The following is a 10,062-nucleotide window of genomic DNA, read 5'->3' as shown; positions in this document are numbered from 1 at the left end:
AACCATCTTTGATCAACGAGCTAGTCAAGTAGAGGCATACTAGTGACACTATGTTTGTCTATGTATTCACACATGTATTATGTTTCCGGTTAATACAATTCTAGCATGAATAATAAACATTTATCATGAAATAAGGAAATAAATAATAACTTTAATATTGCCTCTAGGGCATATTTACTTCAGTCTCCCACTTGCACTAGAGTCAATAATCTAGATTAAACAGTAATTATTCTAACACCCATGGAGCCTTGGTGTTGATTATGTTTTGCTCGTGAGAGAGGCTTAGTCAAAGGATCTGCAACATTCAGATCCGTATGTATCTTGCAAATCTCTATGTCTCCCACCTCGACTTGATCCCGGATGGATTGAAGCGTCTCTTGATGTGCTTGGTTCTCCTGTGAAATCTGGATTCCTTTGTCAAGGCAATTGCACCAGTATTGTCAGAAAAGATTTTCATTGGACCCGATGCACTAGGAATGACAGCTAGATCGGATATGAACTCCTTCATCCAGACTCCTTCATTTGCTGCTTCTGAAGCAGCTATGTACTCCGCTTCACACGTAGATCCCGCCACGACGCTTTGTTTAGAACTGCACCAACTGACAGCTCCACCGTTCAATATAAACACGTATCCAGTTTGCGATTTAGAATCGTCTGGATCAGTGTCAAAGCTTTTATATACGTAACCATTTATGACGAGCTCTTTGTCACCTCCATAAACGAGAAACATATCCTTAGTCCTTTTTAGGTACTTCTGGATGTTCTTGACCACTGTCCAATGATCCACTCCTAGATTACTTTGGTACCTCCATGCTAAACTAATAGCAAGGCACACATCAGGTCTGGTACACAGCATTTCATACATGATAGAGCCTATGGCTGAAGCATAGGGAACACTTTTCATTTTCTCTCTATCTTCTGCAGTGGTCGGGCATTGAGCCTTACTCAACTTCACACCTTGTAACACATGCAAGAACCCTTTCTTAGCTTGATCCCTTTTGAACTTCTTCAAAACTTTATCAAGGTATGTGCTTTGTGCAAGTCCAATTAAGCGTCTTGATCTATCTCTATAGATCTTGATGCCCAATATATAAGCACCTTCACCGAGGTCTTTCATTGAAAAACTCTTATTCAAGTATCCTTTTATGTAATGCAGAAATTCTATATAATTTCCAGTCAACAATATGTCATCTACATATTGCCAGGACCCCGATTCCAAGTCACATCGATCTAGCCGGTAACACCTCATATCACTCTGCGGCCTCACGCACGGTATCCCATGGGTGTCGCCTTACCATGGCCCGGGACCGTTTGCGCCTTTTGGCTCACGTATATGATAGTGTCGCTAGCATCCATATGACAGAGAACCCGGGCCGACATGGCTAGTCGTGAACCCAAAGCGGCACAGACCTATGGAGACACGCATACATGAATCACATCGAGCATGTCGGTCATCAGCGAGTGATTCCGGGCTGTAGCACTGGGCTAACAGGACTCCGGGGAACCCGGGCTGTAGCAGGCTAGGCAGGACTCCGGATATCACCGCGTGACATTTCCCCGAAGGGACAGACATAGGAACGAAGTGAAACACATGCCGGCCAGTCAAGTGTCCTGAGCAATAGTGCTGGGCTAGCAGGACTCCGGTGAACCGGGCTGTAGCAGACTACTATGGCTCGAGGAACACTAGACTACATTTCCCCATAAGAAAGGCTGCCAAGGATAAACAACTAGATTGTCGGATCCCACCCATACCAAGCATTTCAATCATACACACAATATGCCCGATATGAGTACATACAACATGGCATCACAACAAAACTCTACAACTCAAGTACTTTATTTAAAGGCTCCAGAGAGCCATACATAACAAGTTCATACAGATAGGGGTCACATGACCCGACACTCAAGCCATACAATCATACAGGCACATGCGGAAGCAACTAGTCTGAGTACAGACACTAGAAAGAAAGAAGGCTTCTCGAAGCCTGTCTATCTACATAGGGCCCTCCATGGCCAGGATCACCACCTGGGTGGCTAGTCACTCGTCGACGTCAAGGTCTACGTAGAACCCATCGGAGGGGGCGGTGTTGTCGTCTGAAAACAGTAATTAAGCAAACATGAGTACAAAGGTACTCAGCAAGTCTTACATCAGAACCTACTAGACATGCTTATTCTCAAGAAGGTGGTGGGGTTAATGCAGCAAGCCAGCTTTGACTCTTGGCTAAGCTATCCTACGGAACTCCACCAGTAAAATAGTTTTCGCACACGAGTCCACTACTCACCAACACAATACTCCACCGGGGATCCTCCCTCGTCATCCTACAAGAGGGCCATCCTCGGTACTCACACTTATCTTGAGTCTTTTAGTAGTATCCATTAACTTGTCTATGAACTGTATAGGCAACCAAGTAGTCCTTTACCGCGGACGCGGCTATTCGAATAGTTTTATACCCTGCAGGGTGTACTTCTTCATACACGCTTTCACCACTTACCGTCGTTTACACGACATGTACTCGGCAACCTTCAAGCGGAAGCCCAGCGAGGGTGTCGGCCACGGCCTACCTAACACTTAAGTCTCTAGTCCAGGGTTATCGCCTATCCAGGTTCCATCCGCAGGGAGTCCGGCCGAGGTTTCCACATACGGCCCCGAACGATGTGAACAGGGTCCCGAGACGCCTAACGGGCGCCCGGCATACCCGGCCACGGTGTATCTACCGCAACATAGCCCACCCCTAGGGTCAGCGCTACGCACGGCCGCCAACACATAACCTACAAACACCAGAAACTATTTGCAACTCCTGGACAGAGTACTAGGGTGATTAAGAAGCCGAGAGGGTCCATTGGTTTCGGGCCCAATGTACGGTAGTAACTGCATCTTAAATCACACATACAGATCTCAGTTCTTAGGGACGGCCTCAATGAAACAACCCACCATGTACTCCTACATGGCCTCTCATCGATACCTTTACCAAAACATGTTCAACACATCCCTCACATTACCGACATAAGCATTTCACTCTATCCCATCACCCATATGAACCAGACCTGACACAACTCTAAGCATAGCAGGCATAGCAAGGTAGGAATCACATACATGGCTCAATCAACTCCTACACATGCTAGTGGGTTTCATCTAGTTACTGTGGCAATGACAGGTCCTGCAGAGGATAAGGGTTCAACTACCGTAGCACACAGCAGATTCAAACGCGTTGTCTTAATGCAGTAATCAAGAGCAGAAGCGAGAACATGGGTTGTATCGGAATGATCAATGGTTGCTTGCCTGATGGAGTGGTAGTGGGATACTGCCCTTCAGTTGGATACTCGTGAATATCCTCGGAGGCAGAACCTACCACGAAGAACACATCGGAACACATTCAACACATGAAGATATGCAACAATATGATGCATGCTATGACATGGCAATATGAATGTGTCTTGGCCTAATGCAAGCTATAACAGAAAGGATTGAACTTATTTGAATCAAAGATTCAATTATTAGCTCATTAAACATGGCCTTAATAGTGCATTTCCTTATTCTGCTTAAACAGCAAGGTAAACTTGTTTTTTCATGCATGAAACCATTACAGATGGATAGATTGAATTTTTCTGATCATTTTTCATATATAAATCTTTGCATTTGGAGCTATGGTTGATTTTCTATGATTTTTAGAAGTTTTGACTATTTTCTGGAATTTCCTCTATAAGAATAATTCCAGTAATTTAATTACTGCGTCAGCATTACGTCAGGGTGACGTCAGTGGTCAACGGGGACGTCCAGGTCAAACCTGACTGGTGGGTCCCGCATGTCAGTAGTTAATTAAGCTAATTATTTTTAGTTAAAACTAATCTGATTTAGTTAACAGAGGGGGCCCACTTGTCATTGACTCAGGGGAGTCAAACTGGGGTCAAACCCCTGGTCGGCGGGGCTAATCCCGCCGGCGTTGAGTCACCGGCGAGGCCGAGACGGCGGAGGGCTTCGGATTTGGTCCCCTGGTGACCAAATCGACGGCGGAGACGTGCTACGCGTAGCTGGGGCTCGTGCGCATCTAGTGGGGCAAGTGGGAGGAGCTGGGGTGGAGCGAGCTCGCCGGAATCGAGCTCGTGGCGGCGGCCGGAGTTCGGGCGGGGTTGGTTTCGAGGCTACGGTGCACGGGAGAAGGAGCTGGTGGTGGCTACGGGTTCCTGGTGCTGCGCTGAGCTCAACGGTGGGCTTGGCTTCGAGCCACTGTGGCTCTGGCCACGACGGCGCCATGGCCGGCGGCAGGGAGCTCTCGGGTGCGGTGGAGGTGGCGGCTACAGGGGCCAAACGAGCACGGGAGCTAGGGGAAAAGGAAGAGGAGCTCACAGGGAGGTCGATGAGCAGCTCAGTGGGCTCGGGGGCGACCGGAGCGAGGCGAATCGATGAACGGCGTCCGGCGGGTACCGAGGTTGAAGACGAGGGCGAAGACGGCGTTCGGCGGCGGTTGGAGTCGCGTGGGTCGGCGGGGAGGTGCAGGGCGACGAGGCGGAGCTATTGGGCTCGTCGGAGGGGCGAGGGGGTGGCTCTGGTGGCAACTACGGCGATCGGCGGCGAGGTTCGCGCTCGGCCATCACGGGGGAGAGTGAGAGAGACGAGGGGGAGAGTGCGAGAGGATGAGAGGGGGACGTGGGGGTCGTGTGGCATCCCTGGACGTCTCCAGGACGTCGGCAGAAGCAGGAGGTGGCCGGCGTGTGGCCGCGGGCGCCGGCCACGCGCTCCGCGTCCTTCTGGCGTGAGGAGGACGACGATTGGCAGCCAGTCGGCTGGGCCGAGCCAGGTGGGCTGGGCCAGCACAGGTAAGGCCCAGGTAGCTCCCTCTCTCTCTTTTTTTTCTAATTGTTTCTGTTTTTCTATTTAACTGCAACTGTTGGGCTTTAATTAAAATACTAAAACGTTTCCAAAAATCCTGAAAATAATTGTGGGCTCTGTTTAGATTATTTCCGACAGCAAACATTTATTTCCAGAATTATTTGAGCATTTAAATTATTTTATAGCATTTAAATGCCCAAATTCAAATACTTATGGTTTAATTCAATGACCTTCTGTTGACCTAGAAAATTGTGCACCAATTTTGCCAGAGGTTCTAACCCAAGACAAAGAGGGTGAACTTTTTAGAAGGGCATTTCAGGTTCATTGAAAATAATTTTAGTAAACCCTAGTTCTTTCCAGGGGGTGTTGGGGGTTTCTGCCTTCCCCATTTCAAATTTAAGAGAAATTTAAACATGATGCACACTCTAATGCTTGAACTAGCTAGGGTGTGACAACTCACCCCCACTCAAAAGAATCTCGTCCCGGGATTTAGGATCCTCCGGGAAGAAGGTGGGGTACTCGAGTCGAAGACGATCCTCCCTTTCCCAAGTGGCTTCTTTCTCGGAATGGTGTGACCATTGAAACTTGAGAAACTTGATATTATGACGTCGAGTGGTACGCTCGGCTTGATCAAGGATACGAACGGGATATTCCCGATATGAGAGGTTATCTTGTAGATCAAGCGTTTCGTGGTCCACTCCACGGATGGGATCCGCGAAGCAACGCCTGAGTTGAGAAACGTGGAAGACATCATGAACTTTGGAAAGATGTGGAGGTAGTTCCAATTGGTAGGCAACTTCTCCTCGTTTGGCAAGAATGCGAAAGGGTCCAATGTAACGAGGAGCCAATTTGCCTTTGATACCGAAACGATGGGTTCCCTTTAACGGGGTAACCCGAAGGTAAGCCTTCTCGTCGACTTCATAAGTCATTGGCTTATGTTTACGATCATATTGACTCTTTTGACGAGATTGGGCTGTTTTCAAATTCTCATGAATAACGCGAACCTGCTCTTCTGCTTCCTGAATCATATCCGGGCCAAAGAGTTGTCTTTCCCCGGTTTCTGACCAGTTAAGAGGCGTTCGACATTTTCGTCCATAGAGAACTTCGAAAGGAGCCTTGCCCAAGCTGGCTTGATAACTATTGTTATAAGCAAACTCTGCGAATGGGAGGCAATTCTCCCAACCCATTCCGAACGAGATGACAGAGGCTCGGAGCATATCTTCCAGAATTTGATTGACTCGCTCTACTTGACCACTTGATTGAGGATGGAAGGCGGTACTAAAAGAGAGACGAGTTCCCATAGCATTTTGGAAACTTTCCCAAAATCGAGAGGTGAAGAGACTCCCACGGTCTGAATTAATTTCCAATGGAACACCATGAAGAGACACTATTCGGGAGATGTATGAATCGGCTAGCTGGCTAGCGGTGATACTCTCACGAACAGGTAGAAAGTGGGCTACTTTGGAAAGTTGGTCGATCACGACGAAGATGGCATTATTCCCTCTCTTGGTCCTGGGAAACCCAGTGATGAAATCCATACTGATTTTATCCCATTTCCACTCGGGAATAGCCAGAGGTTGAAGGGTGCCAGCAGGTCGTTGATGCTCTGCTTTAACACGACGACAAACGTCGCAATTAGCAATGTATTGAGCGATTTCTCTCTTCATCCTAGTCCACCAAAACCTCTGGCGTAGGTCTTGATACATTTTGGTACTACCGGGATGAATGGTGAGAGGGGATTCATGAGCTTCCTTAAGGATCAGCCGCCTCAGGTTTCGTGCCTTTGGAACCACTAGGCGATTCCCAAAGTATACGACACCTTGATCATCAATGGAGAAACAATTCGCGACTCCTTTCTTAATGTTTCTCTTAATACGGGAGATTCCCGGATCTACCTTCTGTGCCTTGATGATCTGATCCGTAAGGGTAGGTTTCGCCACCAGGGTGGATAGGAATCCTCGAGGAACAATGTGAAGATTAAGCTTACGAAATTCCTCATGGAGAAGTGGTTGACTTTGTTGTAACATCGGGTTGTTACAATAGGACTTACGGCTTAGCGCATCAGCCATGACATTGGCTTTGCCCGGGGTGTAAGTTATTCCTAATTCGTAATCCGAGATCAACTCAACCCAACGTCTTTGCCCGAGATTCAAATCTGGTTGGGTGAAGATATATTTCAAACTTTGGTGATCGGTGAAGATCTCGCAATGATTACCGAGAAGGTAATGTCGCCAAGTTTTAAGTGCATGGACTACAGCTGCAAGCTCTAGATCATGTGTGGGATAATTTTCCTCATGTGGGTGTAATTGCCGTGAAGCATAGGCAATTACCTGACGATCTTGCATGAGTATGCAACCTAGTCCTTGTCACGAGGCGTCGCAATAGATAATAAAGTCCTTGGAGAAATCTGGTGGTACCAGTACGGGAGCAGATGTCAGGCGTCTTTTCAGTTCCTGAAAACTGAACTCGCACTGTGGAGTCCACTCGAACTTTTTATCTTTCTTGAGGAGTTCAGTCAGAGGTTTAGCAACCTTGGAGAAATTCTCGACGAAGCGGCGGCAATAGCTCGCTAAGCCAAGGAAGCTCCGAACTTGCTTAACCGTCTCAGGTGGAGTCCAATCAAGGACGGCTTGAACTCGCTCGGGATAGACAGCAATACCCTTACCAGAGATTACATGGCCTAGATAGGTCACTTCTGGCAACCAAAATTCACACTTGGAGAATTTGGCGTAAAGGCGATGCTCTCGAAGTTTCATCAATACCAGCCTTAGATGTTCGGCATGTTCCTCTTCATTCTTGGAGTAGATGAGTATGTCATCGAGGTATACTACGACAAATTTGTCCAAGTACTCCATGAAAACCGAGTTCATTAACCGGGAGAAGGTGGCTGGGGCATTGGTTAAACCGAAGGACATCACGGTGTACTCGTATTGGCCATAACGAGTAACAAAGGCCGTTTTGGGAATGTCCCCGTTTCTGATTTTGATTTGATGGTAGCCCAACCTCAAATCCATCTTGGAAAAGACTGAGGATCCAGCGAGCTGATCATACAGATCGTTGATCCTGGGAAGCGGATATTTGTTCTTGATGGTGACCAAGTTGACAGGTCGATAATCCACAACCATTCGATCCGTTCCATCCTTCTTCTTAACGAAGAGGACGGGGCAAGCCCAAGGAGAGGAACTAGGACGGATGAAACCCTTTTTCAAGGACTCATCGAGTTGGTTCTTAAGCTCGGCTAGTTCTAAGGGTGCCATCTTGTAGGGTCTTCTAGAAATTGGAACGGTTCCTGGAACAAGGTCTATCACAAACTCGACATCCCTGTCAGGTGGAACACTTGGCAGTTCTTCTGGAAAGACATCCGGAAAGTCTCGGACTACCGGAACATCCTCAAGGTCTGGAAGGGGATTGGCATTTAAGGAGTAAAGCTGGCGCTTGGCCACTCGACTTAAGACATTGACTGTCTTGCCCGATGGGTGAGTAAGTTGAACGGTTCTAATGGCACAATCGATCTTAGCATAATGAGCTGACATCCAGTCCATACCCAAGATGATGTTTATGTCCGAGGACTTGAGAGCTATTAAGGATGCAAGGAAGACAAGTCTATCGACAAGGATTTCGTTCCCATGGCTTACTCTAGAAGTTTGCCATCTAGAGCCAAGAGTTTGAATTTCCATGGTAGAGGGCATGTCACAGAATGTCGTGTTGTGCAATCGAGCATAGTTCTCGGATATGAATGAATGAGATGCTCCAGTATCGAAAAGAACAGATGTCGGATGGCAGTTAACAAGGAGCGTACCAAGAACAACGTTGGGATCCTCATGAGCCTCCTCGGCTGAAACATAGTTGACATGGCCACGGGTAGTGGTGACCGGCTTGGCGTAGAATGTCTTTCCTGCGGGCTTACCACGGCCAACGGACTTTCCAGTTTGAATGGGGTTGTTGTTCTAGGGACACTCTCGGCTATAGTGACCTGGCTCTCCACACTTAAAGCATGTCACCATATTGGGGCATGGAGCAGCATTAGCAGCGGGGCCACCATAGGGCTTGGGCGGTGCAAATTGCTGGTTGGGACGAGGCGCCTCAAAGGATGGCCTCGGAATGAACCTGGGTGGCAGTGCTGTGCTTGGAATCCACACCCGGCGCTTCTGAGTTCCAGAGCCAGATGAAGAGCCAAAGTCACGGGAGTGCTTGCGTGAAGCGTCATAATCAGTCTGGCCCGTCTCAGCACTGATGGCTTTATTGACCAACTTCTGAAAGGAGGTGCACTCGTGCAGACAAAGATCGCGGCGAAGCTCAGGGCTAAGTCCCTTGCGGAACCTTGCCTGCTTCTTAGCGTCAGTAGATACCTCTTCAGGGGCATAGCGTGCCAGATTCCCAAATTCATGACTATATGCATCCACAGTCAGTCTTCCCTGGGTGAAATTGCAGAACTCCTCCCTCTTGCGATCCATGAGACCTTCTGGAATGTGATGCTCACGGAAAGCCTCACTGAATTCAGCCCAAGTAGTAATTTGGCCGACCGGGCGCATAGCTTCGAAGTTTTCCCACCAAAGGCTAGCAGGGCCTTCGAGGTGATAGGCAGCATAGGTAACCTTGTCGGCTTCGGCTACGTTGGCAGAACGTAGCTTGTGGGTAATGCTGCGAAGCCAGTCATCCGCGTCGAGGGGTTCGACGGAATGGTTAAACTTTGGTGGGTACAGCTTGATAAAGTCATTGATCGACACCAAGTCATTTCACGGTTGGCGTGCAGTGTTCTGCTCAATCCGCTCCAGCAGGCGGTTAGTCTCACGCTTGTTTCTTTCCGCCTCTAGCATTACTTCGGCCAGAGAAGGTGGGTGAGGCAGATTTTCACCCCTAGCTGCACTGGCTTCCCCCTGCTCCGAGGCAGCAGGGTTGCTGCAGGTGTTGACCATCCTAGGAGAAAACAAGACAATGGTTTAGATAAGGATGGCTCAAACTTAGCAAGGAAGTGCAGTATGTAATGGATAACACGGAATGCAGAGATGTTCATCCGTATGTCATGGTAATATAAAACTGCCATATATATACCAACGGTCATACACATCATACATAGTTTAGTACAAGCCCAGGCTACAGTACAACTATGATGAAAGACGTTACATCTCATCGGAGGCATTCCAAGCTCCTATACATTATTTGTCTACACCTCCGAAATTGACTACACACTAAGTCGTATTCCACAAGTCATGCAGGACAGTGGAGATACAACT

This window comes from Triticum urartu, chromosome 1, assembly GCF_003073215.2.
Source record: "Triticum urartu cultivar G1812 chromosome 1, Tu2.1, whole genome shotgun sequence".
Lineage (NCBI taxonomy): Eukaryota > Viridiplantae > Streptophyta > Magnoliopsida > Poales > Poaceae > Triticum > Triticum urartu.
Note: the sequence above shows the minus strand (reverse complement) of the source record.